The sequence below is a fragment of the Oncorhynchus keta genome, chromosome 1 (genome assembly GCF_023373465.1).
Source record: "Oncorhynchus keta strain PuntledgeMale-10-30-2019 chromosome 1, Oket_V2, whole genome shotgun sequence".
NCBI classification, from domain to species: domain Eukaryota; kingdom Metazoa; phylum Chordata; class Actinopteri; order Salmoniformes; family Salmonidae; genus Oncorhynchus; species Oncorhynchus keta.
The window spans coordinates 30,821,125-30,834,262 of record NC_068421.1 but is presented as its reverse complement, the minus strand read 5'-3'; the positions used below and the strand labels follow the sequence as shown (position 1 = coordinate 30,834,262).

At 42.8% G+C, this 13,138-nt stretch overlaps 1 long non-coding RNA gene across 1 annotated transcript in view; it reads right to left on the bottom strand.

Annotated features, from left to right (window-relative positions):
• Positions 1-8,254, bottom strand: part of LOC118372201 (uncharacterized) — a 20,906-nt gene extending 12,652 nt beyond the window's left edge. Inside the window, exon 1 of the long non-coding RNA XR_008139372.1 lies at positions 8,014-8,254. This is a non-coding gene — a long non-coding RNA (uncharacterized LOC118372201). The remainder of the gene's footprint in view (positions 1-8,013) is intronic.
• Between the last annotated feature and the right edge of the window lie 4,884 nt (positions 8,255-13,138).

The following is a 13,138-nucleotide window of genomic DNA, read 5'->3' as shown; positions in this document are numbered from 1 at the left end:
TTCTTCATAAAGGACAGTGTTAGTCTCACAGTGGTTTCTTCATAAAGGACAGTGTTAGGTGGTTTCTTCATAAAGGACAGTGTTAGTCTCACAGTGGTTTCTTCATAAAGGACAGTGTTAGTCTCACAGTGGTTTCTTCATAAAGGACAGTGTTAGTCTCACAGTGGTTTCTTCATAAAGGACAGTGTTAACAGTGGTTTCTTCATAAAGGACAGTGTTAGTCTCACAGTGGTTTCTTCATAAAGGACAGTGTTAGTCTCACAGTGGTTTCTTCATAACAGGACAGTGTTTCTTCAGTCTCACAGTGGTTTCTTCATAAAGGACAGTGTTAGTCTCACAGTGGTTTCTTCATAAAGGACAGTGTTAGTCTCACAGTGGTTTCTTCATAAAGGACAGTGTTAGTCTCACAGTGGTTTCTTCATAAAGGACAGTGTTAGTCTCACAGTGGTTTCTTCATAAAGGACAGTGTTAGTCTCACAGTGGTTTCTTCATAAAGGACAGTGTTAGTCTCACAGTGGTTTCTTCATAAAGGACAGTGTTAGTCTCACAGTGGTTTCTTCATAAAGGACAGTGTTAGTCTCACAGTGGTTTCTTCATAAAGGACAGTGTTAGTCTCACAGTGGTTTCTTCATAAAGGACAGTGTTAGTCTCACAGTGGTTTCTTCATAAAGGACAGTGTTAGTCTCACAGTGGTTTCTTCATAAAGGACAGTGTTAGTCTCACAGTGGTTTCTTCATAAAGGACAGTGCTAGTCTCACAGTGGTTTCTTCATAAAGGACAGTGCTAGTCTCAAGGGTTTCTTCACAGTGTTAGTCTCACAGTGGTTTCTCATAAAGGACAGTGCTAGTCTCACAGTGGTTTCTTCATAAAGGACAGTGTTAGTCTCACAGTGGTTTCTTCATAAAGGACAGTGTTAGTCTCACAGTGGTTTCTTCATAAAGGACAGTGTTAGTCTCACAGTGGTTTCTTCATAAAGGACAGTGTTAGTCTCACAGTGGTTTCTTCATAAAGGACAGTGCTAGTCTCACAGTGTTTCTTCATAAAGGACAGTAGTCTCACAGTGGTTTCTTCATAAAGGACAGTGTTAGTCTCACAGTGGTTTCTTCATAAAGGACAGTGTTAGTCTCACAGTGGTTTCTTCATAAAGGACAGTGTTAGTCTCACAGTGGTTTCTTCATAAAGAACAGTGTTAGTCTCACAGTGGTTTCTTCATAAAGGACAGTGCTAGTCTCACAGTGTTTTGCTTGTCAATGAGACTTGTTGACTAGCGTTTGACCACATTTCCAGACACACCTCACAAGATGTGACTGTGGGGATAACAGACTACACCACAGGACTGTGTGTGTGCGTGTGCGTGTGCGTGTGTGTGTGTGTGTGTGTGTGTGTGTGTGTGTGTGGTGTGTGTGTAAGAGAGAGAGAGAGAGAGAGAGGGAGGGCCTATGCCTGTCGGAAAGAGAAAGTGAATTGATTTGTGTATGTGTATATGTAAATCTGTGTGTGTTGATTGAGTAAATTAAATGAGAGAGCAAGAGTGAAAAAACATGTATGTCTGTGTTGTGTGTCCACCATTTCATGAGCTGCAGGCTGCCACATACACTGATGTACACAGATGGCCCGGGAGTACATTCCATCCAGGGAACACTCTGGAAGACTGAGACACAGTGAGCAGAAGTTCCAAGTGAAAATTAGCTCCTGCTAACCCGTAAAGATTATCATTACTTAAGGTATCTACCTACCTTATGACCCCCAGCTTAGTGCTTTGACCACACACACACACACGCACACACACACACACACACACACACACACACACACACACACACACACACACACACACACACACACACACACACACACACACACACACACACACACACACACACACACACACACACACACACACAGAGAGGCTCTTATCCAACCACAGATCACATTGACATACTTTGCGCGACACTGGCTGCCATAATGCCAAAGTGTTCAGTCTCTCTGCTCCCTGACCAGCTTGCACATAGCTCAGTTATAGCATAAGCATGTATCCGATAACCTCAATTATTATATGAAGCATGTACTACATAGTGTCAGCAACCACATGAATGTAGTTCATATACACATACATGTTCATACAGACAGGCACACACAGACACCTGAGCAGTAGAAAGAACCACAGATGTGATATGGACATTGTGAAAAGATGCAAAGCTGCTCATTGCTTAGTAATTGCTAACAAATATAACATTTCAGGGAAAAAGTGTCACAGTTGAGAAATCATTGATTTACTGAGAACTACAGTCTACTAATGTTTCTGACAATAATATGTTGACTCATGGAGGTAGAAAAGAGGTCACACAGATACAATGATGTTAAATGGAATGTTTTGTATTTCTAGGGTTGCCTGCATAGTAATTACATAGTTATTGCAGAACTCGTTTCAATAACCAGTTGGGCAAAATCTGTGTATTCATCTTTATCGTTGCATGTGGAATGTGTCCTAAATGGCGCCCTATTCCCTTTATAGTCCGCTACCTTTGACCAGGGCCCATAGGTTCCTGAGCTACAACCATGTTAAACAGATGTGTCCACAGCAAGCAGACATTTTGCCAGACATGCAGCATTTTCCACTAACTGAAGGACTTGTACTCAACAGGTTTGTCCCTGCAGAATGGATTTCTAACTCTCTCTCTCTCTCTCTCTCTCTCTCTCTCTCTCTCTCTCTCTCTCTCTCTCTCTCTCTCTCTCTCTCTCTCTCTCTCTCTCTCTCTCTCTCTCTCTCTCTCTCTCTCTCTCTCTCTCTCTCTCTCTCTCTCTCCTGCTCTCCCTCTCTCTCTCTCTCTCTCTCTCTCTCTCTCTCTCTCTATACAACCCCCCACTCTCCCATTCTCTCCCATTCTCTCTTCTCTCCTGTCCCTCCCTCTCTCCCAATCTCTCTCCCTCTCCTCTCTTTCCATTGGTCAGCTCTTTGGGCCTGGGGTGCATTCCTGGGATGCCTAGTACATATGGTATAAATTCCATTCAGTCTGCAGAGGCCCCAGACCTCCACGCTGTCTGAACACAGAGCACACACACAGACAGCACACATGCGCAGGCCCAACCTTTCTCAGACCTACCCTGTTCCTCTACCTCTCTCTATCTTTCCACCTCCCTCTAACGCTCACTCTCTCTCTCTCACTGTCTGTTCCCCTCTCTTGCTCTCTCTAGCTTCCACTCTACCTCTCTATCTTTCCACGTTTCCACCCTGTGTGTATGCATACAGTAGGTTGGTCAATGTATGTCTACTGTATGTACAGTATGTCTACCTTCCTCACCATGTATAAGTACAGTATCAGTCAAAAGTTTGGAGACACCTACTCATTCAAGGCTGGTAACTCTAAGGAACGTATCCTCTGCAGCAGAGGCAACTCTGGGTCTTCCTTTTCTGTGGCGGTCCTCATGAGAGCCAGTTTCATCATAGCGCTTGATGGTTTTTGTGACTGCACTTGAAGAAACTTTCAAAGTTCTTGAAATTTTCAGAATTGACTGACCTTCATGTCTAAAAGTAATGATGGACTGTCATGTCTCTTTGCTTATTTGAGCTGTCCTTGCCATAATATGGACTTGGTCTTTTACCAAATAAGGCTATCTTCTGTATACCAATCCTACCTTGTCACAGTACAAGTGATTGGCTCAAATGGTGGCTACTTTGAAGAATCTCAAATGTTTAACACTGTGTTTAACACTTTTTTGGTTTCTACATGATTCCATAATGTGTTATTTCATCATGTTGACGTCTTCACTATTATTGTACAATGTAGAAAATAGTGAAAATAAAGAAAAACCCTTGAATGAGTAGGTGTCCAAACTTTTGACTGGTAATGTACGTATAGGGAGACTGAAATTCGGCAAAGGCACAATAGCACTAGGTCTTTAACTAGGTCACTTACAGGGCCAGGGATACAGGGCTGTGGGAAAAACAAAACCTGTGGCAGTCCATTTAATCAACCGGAGATTACACAGTGACACAGCGTCCCTTCTGCCTTGTACTCATTCCATCACAGGGGAAATGGTACCCTATTCCCTATATAGTGCACTATTGTTGACCAGGGGCTCTGGACAAAAGTAGTGCACTATATAGGGAACAGGATGACATTTTGGACACACCCATGGTTTTCAATCTCTGGATGGGACTAGTTCATGTTGAATTGGCACTGCTACGTTTACTGTTAGATAAAATGGTGGCTCTGCACTGGCTTTTCCTTGGTGGTGCTAGAAATGGCCTGCGGGTTAATTTCCTAGTGCTTGTTTAACATGGAGATTAAATGGCACCAAGGGAAGTTTCATTAGTTGAGCTATAAACTGTTAACTGTCAGCCCAAACTTGACCAAGGCACTATGAGGACTAGACCCAGTCCCAGCCTAAGCCCTGATAGGGCCAGTCAAAGCCTCTTCCCTTTGAGAGTGGAATAGACCCCAAGGCCACAAAGAGCGCAGGAGTCAATCCCAGTCCCAGCCCTTAGTGATAAGAGAACTCAGCCTTGAGTCACTAGTGAATCGATCCCAGTCCCAGCCCTTAGTGATAAGAGAACTCAGCCTTGAGTCACTAGTGAGTCGATCCCAGTCCTAGCCCTTAGTGATAAAAGAACTCAGCCTTGAGTCACTAGTGAGTCGATCCCAGTCCTAGTCCTTAGTGATAAGAGAACTCAGCCTTGAGTCACTAGTGAGACGATCCCAGTCCTAGGCCTTAGTGATAAGAGAACTCAGCCTTGAGTCACTAGTGAATCGATCCCAGTCCCAGCCCTTAGTGATAAGAGAACTCAGCCTTGAGTCACTAGTGAATCGATCCCAGTCCCAGCCCTTAGTGATAAGAGAACTCAGCCTTGAGTCACTAGTGAGTCGATCCCAGTCCTAGCCCTTAGTGATAAGAGAACTCAGCCTTGAGTCACTAGTGAATCGATCCCAGTCCTAGCCCTTAGTGATAAGAGAACTCAGCCTTGAGTCACTAGTGCATCGATCTCAGTCCCAGCCCTTAGTGATAAGAGAACTCAGCCTTGAGTCACTAGTGAATTTATCTCAGTCCCAGCCCTTAGTGATAAGAGAACTCAGCCTTGAGTCACTAGTGAATCGATCTCAGTCCCAGCCCTTAGTGATAAGAGAACTCAGCCTTGAGTTACTAGTGAATTTATCTCAGTCCCAGCCCTTAGTGATAAGAGAACTCAGCCTTGAGTCACTAGTGAATTTATCTCAGTCCCAGCCCTTAGTGATAAGAGAACTCAGCCTTGAGTCACTAGTGAATTGATCCAAGCACCAAATAGGCTGGGCACTTGAAGATAAAGAGTTGAAGCTCATAGAGACTTGGCTTTGAATATATAGGAGTACTGGGCTCTCAAATCAACTTCTGCTGTGTGTATTTTTATACAGTCTGTCTTATTATTGAGACTACAGACTGACACTGTCTGTCCTCCTGCACACAGTCCCACACACAGAGCCTATGTATGTCCGATACTCACCACCACAGCACCTGCTGAGTCGAGCCTAATCAGCCCACTCAATGTCTGTTGAGAACTTCTCAGTACATTGTCATCTCAAAAGAAGTCAAATAACATTGCTAGTGAATTTTCATCTGAGTGAATTTAGTCAAAACGAAAACGTGTGATAAAAGTCTTATAAAAGAATGATTACCTTGGTATAGTTTTTGGTTACATGTGGATTAATTGTAACAAACCAGAAATAACCCATTTATAATTAGACTGAAAAGTAAAGTTTTTTACTCTGATGTGTGATGCAGTGTGTACATCTACAGGCATAGGGTGTGGCCTAGTCTGAAACATGCAACCTCATTCTAGAATGCGCATTTCCACTGCAGTTCCTCATCCACTGGGAATACTCTGATAGCCTATCAATAACTGTCAATGTGCAATCCAGAATTCAGCACAGCCCAACTATGGTACTCAATAAGAGCTGCATTAGCATGCTCATGTCAAAGCTAGACTAGAGTAATATTGGCTTCTGGTGAAATTAAACTGTTCCGTTTTTTTTCTGATAATAGGATCAATGTAAGTAATCCAATGGTTAAATCCAATTTAACCTGCTCTTGAATGTATGTACTTTTAATGTGAGGCGTTCTTAAGTGTCCTGAAAGGTGTCTGTCAAATGAAATGTCTAATTATTTGATTAATAGATCAGAATGGTTTAATACCTTTCATGTGAGGGAGTAGATGGTTTCTAGGACTAAAGAGAATGTTATGTCTCAAACAGACTAACCATAAGAATGGGAACACACAGATACACACACATATCGTCATGACTTGCTAAGACTCCAATCATTAGATTGGAGTAAGGCAGAGGGAACCCAGGACTGCAGAGAAAGACCTTGAATTACAAGCATTCCTCTCTTTCATCATATACTCCCTCTCCCTCTTTATATCTCTCTCAATCCCTCTGTTCATATACACCCATACAGTCCGTCTGTCGGTCTGCCTGACTGCCTGCATATCCATCCACCCGGCCTGCCTGCCAGTCTGTCCATCCGGCCAGCCAGCAGGGATGTCTTTCTGTCTGTTGTTCTATCGTTCTGGGGAGCGGCTCTGTTGACATCTGTATGAATCTCGTCCAGTCATGCAGAGATAAAGACAGCGCTTGCTAACCACACACACAGAGACACACACACACATACACACCCTCAAACTCATACACACAACACAGAACAAACATACAGACAGAAATGCTATGTTGTTGCAAGGGCATGAAATCACTGTGGCAAAGTCAAAATGGCCCTGAGGAACTTTGGAGCCTGAAGTCTTGATCTCGTGACAAAACAGTCTTTCACTCTCCAGAGGCATCAAAAAAGAAGGTGCATGGGAAACCAAAAAAGAAACTACTGCCTGCCTCTTGCCCCTTACAACTCATCCAAGTAGCCTGCCTGTCAATTTATTGCAGCCAGCCAGTAAACCAGCTATAGGCCTTAAGAATTCATCCACCCCCCGTGAATAAGGATGAAGCATCAATATCACACCCAAGAAGAGATGAGTCACTGCCAAACAGGCAGTGTTTGCCTACGAGGCTTCAGGATGAATCAAACAGGCAGTGTTTGCCTACGAGGCTTCAGGATGAATCAAACAGGCAGTGTTTGCCTACGAGGCTTCAGGATGAATCAAACAGGCAGTGTTTGCCTACGAGGCTTCAGGATGAATCAAACAGGCAGTGTTTGCCTACGAGGCTTCAGGATGAATCAAACAGGCAGTGTTTGCCTACGAGGCTTCAGGATGAATCAAACAGGCAGTGTTTGCCTACGAGGCTTCAGGATGAATCCAACAGGCAGTGTTTGCCTACGAGGCTTCAGGATGAATCAAACAGGCAGTGTTTGCCTACGAGGCTTCAGGATGAATCAAACAGGCAGTGTTTGCCTACGAGGCTTCAGGATGAATCACAGGCAGTGTTTGCCTACGAGGCTTCAGGATGAATCAAACAGGCAGTGTTTGCCTACGAGGCTTCAGGATGAATCAAACAGGCAGTGTTTGCCTACGAGGCTTCAGGATGAATCAAACAGGCAGTGTTTGCCTACGAGGCTTCAGGATGAATCCAACAAGGTCTTGACTGCAATTCAGAATAAATCGATTGTCTGGTGGTAGTGGAGTGGAATAGTGCTCGAGATATTAAGTGTGCAAGGGAGCATTGTTGAATTGAATTGATAGGCTTTGAGGGTTTAAGGAATTGCAGGTGCAGTCTAACAGTCATTGAGTGAATAAAAGATTAGACCTACACATGACATAGTGCCAGATCTTTAGAGTGGAAAGCGGAGCTCTCTTTGATGAGCTGTCACATTTTAACTTTTAACAGCTCTCCTCTGAGTGTTGAAATCCTCAAACTGGGATTGCATAAGCATGAGTTGGAGAGCTTGTAAACACTTGTTCCTATACTTACATAATCCCTGCTACAAAATTCCACTGAAAAATAAGTAAATGATGAAAAAGGTTCATTTAAAAGAGCAAGGCCTATCATAGACTACTTATTCAATAATGAGGTAAGACAGTTCATATCTTACCTTGATCAAGGGAAAGGAGATGTCATGGGAGCTTGAATGAAGATCCTGCTGTCTGATCTTTAGGGTGTTGCCAGCCAGTTTATAGGGTAGGTTACAGGTTCTCTCCATTTAAATCAGGGTTTATCAACGTAAAATGAGAGATGAGGAGAGGAGGGAAAAGGGAAAGGAAGAAACTTACGGGGAAATCTGTCGTTGACATCCATGTTTCTCTGTAAAGGGTGGGGCCTTAAAGAAATTTGCTTCGCAATCCTCTCCTTTAAGTCGAATTAAAGGGAATTACAGTGAGTTACTCTAACTAAATAACGTGAAGATAATGAGTAAGTTCATTACACATTATTCTTTAGGCTAGTAGCATACTACTAAATAATGAAATTGTATAGTTAAAAGCTATGATCTCTGAATAGGTATTTTAAAACGATTTTACAGTACAGCAATGAGCTTGATCTTTTACATTTTGTTTAAGTTTTAAATATGACCGAATCTTATTCTGGGCTCGTTGGCCCCATTCTTTTTCTTACAAGTAGACTAATTGATGGGCACGCCCGTTGTCTCTATAGGCCACGAATGCGCACAATAGAATTGACCATAAACCAATACATTTAACGTTTAGTCTATATGAGATGGCCTTTGAAAAAACTCTTACATCTTATATTCAATACACTGCTGTATTGAATTAGGTAATATGGCAGTGAAGGCACCGCCTACAGACCAGAGTACAAATAGTCCGAATGGCACTGCAAGTTAACTATTTGATTACATAATTTGGAACATTCAATTTGCAATATTTGTAACGGTTATGGCAATAGTCTCAATAGGTCTCATTTCACGCTCTATTTAATATTTTAGTTGCAGACAATGTAGATTACTTCAATCTATTCAGCTAAGGTTATTCCACGCTCATAAAGACATTTAAAAGTTTTTAAATTAACATAAACGCACTTACTTTTTTCTGTAGGTTAGACTAACTTCTTTCCTCGGTATGACTCAACATGTCAGTAGCCTAGTTACAAGCAGCTCCATCATAAAGAAAACGATTTAAAAATATATTTAAAAAATTAAAAGATGTTTTATCAATTATCGAATTACCTTATATCATGGACTAGGCCTTCCTCACCACAGCTCCGTTGACTTGCCACTCATCTGTGGGCTGCGATATGATTGTAAAGTTGCTACGTCCATTTCAAAACATTATACATCGAATTATTAAATACTTGTTATGATCATCCAAATAATAGCAGAATAGATTCCATCGGTTATATTTAGAATAATGCTTATTAGCCTTGTCGAGACGGCACTATTAGTTGTATAATCGAATGCTTCCTCTATCAAATGCGCCATTCATATTGAAAATCGACCAGCTAGGCTACTTCTCACTGTATATAGCTATGATCAAGCTTTATTATCATAAGCATTTAGGTCAGATGCAAGTCTTGAAGAAGAAACCCCGTTTTAAAGGCAGCCACACCTTAACTCTCTCAATCAATTTGGACAGTTCTAGTCCAGGACGAAACACATCTATAATAGTTCAAGTTTAAAATACACTTACAACTATTCAACTATCACCTTTGTATCTATTAGTGTGCGGTACATTATAACTTAACCGGTAAAAACGAAGATACCGCCCCAGTTTCACTTTCCAGTTTCCCAGCAGTTCCCCAACCAACCAGTCCCTCTATCGCTGCGTCTTGGTTCTCTCTAGTCCAACTCCCTTCAAACCGGCGTCTCACTGCGATCAGCTGGCAGCGCAGTGACGCCAATAGCAACAGCTGGCCAATCAAACTCCAACGTCAAAGAACACTGACGACTCCCACCGCTTATGCACCTTGAGTGACAGGTGCTCCCACCAATGTTGTAGGGGATGACTATGGGCCAGGAGGCGTGAACAAAAGATGCCGACCAATAGGAGTGGCATATAGCAGAGGGTTTTACTCATAAATTCGGGTTGGAGTTGAGTACTGTTAACTTTCCTACATATTTAAAAAAGGCTTAATTCAATATCAGAGCAGGACTGTGTGTGCTTTGCGAGGAGGTTACAGCATCTCTAGTAGTAGGCTATATAAGGTCTTTCCTCTTCACTCCTTTCCACATAATCTGCACTGAAGGTGGAGAGGAGAGGAGAAAGGATGAGAGGAGAGGAGGAGAGAGAGAGAGGTGGACAGTAGATGAGCAAGGAGAGAAGAGGATTGAGATGTTGTTCTGATATTGCATTAACATTGTAATAACACAAAATTGGGGTAGGGTTCTCATAGCGTCAAGAGAACAGTTATCTCTGTTGTCAACTTCACCCTCAAAGAATGATTCTCTGTGTGTCCCAAATTGCACCCTACCCCCTACATAGTGCTCTAGGCCTACAGGCAGGGCATCCCACCCCTAATTCAAAGAACCAACTCATCATCAAGCTTTGATTATTTGAATCAGCTGTGTAGTGCTGGGACAAAAAACAAAATATGCACCCAGGGGAGGCCCCAGGACTGAGTTAGGGAAACCCTGGTATAGAGAATAGGGTGCTTTTTGGGTCATAGAATATGTCTATATCACAGATGTTTATCCAATGTGAATAGATGCATCCCCCTAAAGGATGTCTGCTAAGTACATTTACTGTATTATGTAACAAAGAAAGGCATTCCTTTGCCATAGCTGCATTACGTCACCCTTAAACATACAGCCCCGTTTGTCATTTTACTGTGTGTCTTCATCCCTATATTATCTATGCTGAGGCCTATAAGTAAACAGTATATCCCTACTTCTATTCCTTATAGTGCTATTCCACTCCAGAAGTAATGTAACCCCAGACAACCCAGTCACCCAATAAAATCTCTTTGCATTGAAAGTGTATTTCAACACAACAGTTTATTGAGCAAATGCAACATTCCTGTGGTTGTGAGAGTAGTACGAGGCAGTGGGGCTCCACTACCAAACAGGCCATTGCCCATCTTGTGGACGGAAACCTTAATTAATGGTTTGCTGAAGTCACAGGAATTTCACTTTTGGATGAGAGCACTTGCTTTGCAAAGGGAAAAACAGAGGAATTCAACTTTCCATTTCCTCAGCATTCACATGTCAATTATAGCACGCAGCAACCCCAAAGGACAAACAATCGCAGCAACCCAACAAAACAACTGTCAATTATATCATAGATAATTATATACAAACACATAAACATATAAATGACATACAGTAATATACAGGTAGAGTAGTTCGGATATTATACACTGTATCTTCATTTTCTTCACAAAAAAATGCTAGACTATATTTGGCTCATGATGATACATAATTGAAGATATCTAACATCTCCTTAGCATGCATGGAGAGAGGCTGAACATGAGTGTATTTTCTACCTTGTGTCTTTTTAATGCAGATCTCTCTGAGAGCGCAAAAGAGAGAGAGAATGTGTGTGTGTATACTTGTGCGAGTGTGCACATGATGCTTGAAGTTGTACAAGTGTGTGTGCATACGTGCGTGCGTACTTGCATGTGTGTGCATGTGCCTGTTTTGCATGTGTGTGTGTTGTGTGTGTGTGTGTGTGTGTGTGTGTGTGTGTGTGTGTGTGTGTGTGTGTGTGTGTGTGTGTGTGTGTGTGTGTGTGTGTGTGTGTGTGTGTGTGTGTGTGTGTGTGTGTGTGTGTTTTGGGGCTGGGATCAGAAGAAGTCCGTTTAAACAGCATTATATCACCCCCTTCCGGTTAGCTGCAGAGTTGCTTTGCAGTCAGATGAAAGGCGCTGGCCTGTCAACCCCTTTTTTGTTCCACATATCAAACAGGCATTAACACGAGAAGCAAAGCCTCAGCCTCAGCACAGTGACACAGCTTTTATTCCTTAGCCTCAGTTGTGTAGATAATTTGCAAAGCAGTGCCTGAATATATGTGTGTGTGTGTGTGTGTGTGTGTGTGTGTGTGTGTGTGTGTGTGTGTGTGTGTGTGTGTGTGTGTGTGTGTGTGTGTGTGTGTGTGTGTGTGTGTGTGTGTGCGTGTAAAGCAGGGCAGGAATGTGGTACAGGAACCATTCGTTCAGGAAATGCTGTAAATCCTTCTTCCTCCCAGCAGTGGTTTGTCCCTGTGGGGCCTAGACTAAAGAGTGACCTGGGGAGGGTGTTTACACACACACACACACACACACACACACACACACACACACACACACACACACACACACACACACACACACACACACACACACACACACACACACACACACACACACACACACACACACACACACACACACACACACACACATACGGAAACATGTTTCCCTCCATCCAGTGAGCTGCCTGCTCCGAAGACTGGTGCAGAACATTCTCGTTCTAGGCTCTGGTCAAAAGTAGTGCACTATGTTGGGAATAGGGTGCCATTTGGGAAACAGCCATGGTCAGAACAGGGTGTCCCATTCCCAAATCCCTCTGCATCTCACACTCCCACACCCATATTCCTGTGTTTTTGCAGTGGATTGCGCCAACTCCAACTGACATAGAGCTGTAGTCTAGTAATAATATCCTGGCCTGGAAGCTCACATCTAGCATAAATCGACATGAAAATTCATTGGCCTTGCATTTTAGTCATTTCGCAGACGCTCTTATCCAGAGCTACTTATAATTAGTGCACCCATCTTAAGATAGCTACGTGAGTCAACAACACATTACAGCCTTCTAGTTTAGGAATACCCTGGAAGCTAAGCTAACCACTAGCTTGAATAACTTGGGATTCTTTGGATCACAATTGAGATTCAGGGGACTTGTAGTCTAAGAATAGCCTCGAAGCTAAGCTAAGCTAAACACTAGCTTGATTGAATAGGTAATGATCCTCCATAAGCTCCACATTGAAATTCATGGGCCTGGTTGATTTCTGTCTTCAGAGATGCTCCTCTCCTGTGTATTGTTACCTCAGGCATGCTAGCTATGTGCTGTGACGCCGGCTCCATGATTGGAGACAGAAGGCACGAGGCAGGAACAACAGAGCTAGTTTAGACACTGCAGGCGCTGAATAGAAGAAGACGGGAAGAAAACTGTGAGGATATTGTTAACTTCTTCGCCCTGAAACACTTTACGCTATATTGTATGAGTGTGATGATTGGTCTACACACTGTCTCCAAATTTCTGTGAATACGTTGCTTTGTTGGACCACAATACT